Source organism: Petaurus breviceps, unplaced genomic scaffold (assembly GCF_028583685.1).
Source record: "Petaurus breviceps papuanus isolate PSGF00001 unplaced genomic scaffold, PetGlider_PUasm1.0 90330, whole genome shotgun sequence".
Classification (NCBI taxonomy): Eukaryota; Metazoa; Chordata; class Mammalia; order Diprotodontia; family Petauridae; genus Petaurus; species Petaurus breviceps.
Window position 1 is genome coordinate 712,363 of NW_027187219.1, and position 4,128 is coordinate 716,490.

The window sequence follows — 4,128 nt, forward strand, 5'->3', positions numbered from 1 at the left end:
TCAGGATGATGGATATCACAATCTGGAGCTGCAAATGACTCAAGTATACATTTCACAAAACCCTAGTGTAGATCATTCACAATTCTATCCTTAGCAGTCTATCTCCAGATTATGGCGGCCAACGTTCACAGGACCTCAGGCACTCTTCTTATGTCAAATGTTCTGGCACTCACCTCTCTATTTCCTGCTATTCTCTGGTGCCTAGAGAAGGCAGGAAAATTAAGAGAAAGAAACTGTCAAAGGAAGACAACGTGTGTGAAGTACGAGGAAACCATAAGGGTATACATGTAGTCACATTGCTATTATTATTAAAATAAAATAAGAAGCAGCAGGATATCTAGAAAGAGGATAGGGTTCGGTATTCTAGGGCCTGAATTCAAATCTCAACTGTTACAAACTAGCTGTGTGACTTTGGGTAGTTCATTTGATTTCTCTGTACCTTACTTTCTTCTTAGATAAAGAGTGTGGGTGGAGGAAGAGGCCATTATTATCTTTTCAGTCCCTACCAGTGTTGTCAGTCTGTGTGTCTGAGAGACACTAAGCAGTGTTACTAGTCTTCATGGCAAAATCAACTTAGTAAGAAAAAAATAGAGGGAATGGAATTCATTCAGTCTTTGGTGGACTAAAAGTTCAGGATGAATAAACAGTGCAATGTGGCACCCGACAAAGTAAACGTGATCTTGAGCTGCCCGAACCAAAAGGATGTTTAACCCCCTGGTATTCTGCCCAGATCACATCACACAAGGGGTATTGCATTCAGTACTACTTTTCATATTGTAGGAAGGACATTGATAAATCATTTTCCAGATGATAGAAACCTGGGTAGTGAGGCGCTTTGAGACTATACCATATGATGATCAATTGAAGTAATGGGGAATGTCTAGTCCAAAGAAGAGAAAACTAGGGGATAAGAAGTAAGAAGCATGATAGTTGTGCTTTGCTCCAGAGACTATAACTACGAGAAATGGGACAAAGTTATAAATAGGCAAATTTATACATGATTAGGGAAAACTGTTCTTACAGTTAAACTAGAGCTATTCTAAGGTGATATGGTCTGCTTTCGGAAGTAATAGATTGTTCTGTCCCTGAATGCCTTCAGATCAAGACTGGGAAACCATCTTTGGGGTGTGTCATAGAAGGAATTCTTGACAATTCCAAAGGACCCATGATGAAAAATGTTATCCACCTTCAGAGAGAGAATTGATGAACTCTGAGTGCATATTGAAGCATATTTTTTCCACTTTATTTTTCTTGCTGTATGTATGTGTGTTTATTTTCTTTTGCAACGTGGCTAAAATGGAAATATTTTTACATGACTTCATATCATATTCTTTGCCTTCTCAAGGACTGAAAGAGAAGTGAGACAGAATTTTTAAAAAATTTAAAAAGGAATCTTAGAATATATTTGATGAAATAAATAAAATACAGTTAAAAATAAAAGAAGGAATTCTTGGGTTGACTAGGCAGCAGCCTTTGAGGTCCATTCCAACTCTAAAATTCTAGAATTTGGTGAAACTAACTTAAAAATTTCACTAAACAAGTTATTTAATGACATTAAAAGTCAAGAAATGGGACCACTTAGAAATCAGTTTTGAGGAGCCCTTTTGTTCAAGTACCCGACATCCTATGCAAGAGAATGTCATTTGTGGAGTGGCTAAAAAAGATTTTGGATTCTGGATAATCAAATACCTCATAATAAATAAAAGGAAACTGGCTCAAGATCACATCCAAGAATTCTACATCCAGCTCTTCAACTGCTGCCCTGAAAATTGAAAGAACCCCATTTTATTACACAAATCAGAGTTATTTAAATTTGCTTCAAAACTACAAATTGGCCATCTTCACCATCCTTGTTATAAAACTCAGTTCAATCCCTGGGTATTTATTAACACTTACTCTATGGAGGGCCCTTGGCTCGGTGCTAGGGATATGAACACTGTATTATTTCATCATATCATGACCAAAAATATGGTCCCTGTCCTTGAGAAGGTTTTGATCAAAAACCTGCCTACCATCATGGTGGAAAGAAAGAATGCCACACAGTGACCTTTTGTACTTCCAGACTAATGTGCCCACGTTAAACAAGAACCACAGAAACTCATGTAGGACCTTATGATCCAGAAGATGATGTGGAGTCTATTGGAAGCCAGGGAGACTTGCATCAGATTCATTAAGCCAGCTTTTCAGGAGACTGAGATTTAAGTCTCAACATTCTTCCCCCCCCTTCCAACTAAGTAGTAAAGTGAATCCTTCTTCCTTTCTTCTCCTTCAATTTATTTTGTTCATTAACTTTTTAAAATTTTAAATTTTTTCTGGAGGTGATTTCTTTCCCTTTTTCTCTTCATTATTTATCCTCCTTTTCTCTCTTTTCTAGAGATTTATTCTTTCACTTCTGGCTCTTCTTATTCTGTGCATCTTTACCCTTTGCATTCTTCATAGAATTAAAATTCCTGAGGTACCTATTTTGGGTTCTCTCAGTTTCCATTATTGCTTTGGAGATATTACCGCAGTTCATTTTTTCTGCAGTGTGTCACTCTACCCAGTGCATAAGCTAGCTGTCTAAGTATAACAAAGAACAGAAACTCCCTCCAAGACTTGGAGCTCAGCCATCCCAATAGAATACAGCTGGGAAAAAAAACATAAACAATTCCTAATTGGATGAGAAGAAGAGAGATGGAGAGAGAAAGCTGGAAATCTAGTTCTTGATCCATGAGATTAAGCATTCATATCCAAATCTACTGATGTATTGCATGCTGTCTCCAAAAAGAAAAGTACTCTCTCTCATCCTGAACCAAGGCATAGTTACCCAGGGAAATGGCCTAGTTTAGCAGCTTTCTATTGAGTCAAGACTTTGAGTACACTGATGAGGTAATACCACTGACCTTACTTAGGAAATGCAGTCCTGTTTCTTCTAAACCTGTTGGTATTCTAAATCAAAAGCCATCATATTCTATTTACCCAAGAAAAGGAGCAAATTAATGCCTTAGGGAGGCTGCAGCCTTCTTCCATTCATGGACCTAAGCTTCAATCCTAGAGACTCTATTAATTTATTTTTTTTTACTTTTGGAGGGCAATTGGGGATAAGTAACTTGCCCAAGGTTACACAGCTAGTATTTTTGTGTGGGTGTTAAGTGTCTCAGGCCGGAACCGAACTTGGGTTCTCCCGACTCCAGGGCCGGCGCTTTACTCACTGCGCCACCTAGCCACCCGTATCAATTTATTTCTTATCATGCTTAGTGCTAAGGAAGGAAGTCACAGTGGAGGAAGAAGGAGGGGCAAGGCTCTAATACCTGCTTTGGATGGAGTTGGAAAAACTCTGGACTTTGTGACAAAGATATGAACTCAAATCCTGGCTTCATTGCTTACCAGCTAGATGGTCTTAGGCAAGACATTTCCATCCTCTGAGCCTTGGTTCCTCCTTCCATAAAATAAAGGTCCTCCCAACATTCAGCCTATGGTCCTAAATAATTTTTCTTAAAGGTCAAGAGGTTGAGGTAACACAGAGGGCACAGAAATCTGGGTATGGAAGAAGGAAAGTCATCTAGTATTGGAAATAGTTGTGTAGAGTTGCTACTGCTGCTATTGTTCTCGTTGTTTGGAGCAAAAGGAATTGAACTATGATTTAATCTCTGATGGACTCCCAATATGGAAATTTCTTCTGCCAATATAGATCAGTAACTTTCACTTGAAGTCTTAGAGAGTGGTGCAGCAAGGGAAGGTGATGTATCCTATCCATAGTCACACAGTTAGTATGCATCAGAAGGACTTCTATGTAGTCTTTCTGACTCCAGGGTCAGCACTCTATCTACCACACCATGAACCATGTTATAAGTTTAAGGGACGTTAAGTGGTCTTAATGGAGCATAGATGATGGACTTAGAGCTAGAAAAGACATCATAGGTGAAGTCCAACCCCCTCTCTTTACAGAAGAGACAACTGAGGTCCAGAAAGTTTTAGTGATTTGCCCAAATTCATATAGATAGTAAATGGCACAGTTAGGGAAGGAATGAAGGAAGGAAGGAAGGAAGGAAGGAAGGAAGGAAGGAAGGAAGGAAGGAAGGAAGGAAGGAAGGAAGGAAGGAAGAAAGAAAGAAAGAAAGAAAGAAAGAAAGAAAGAAAGAAAGAAAG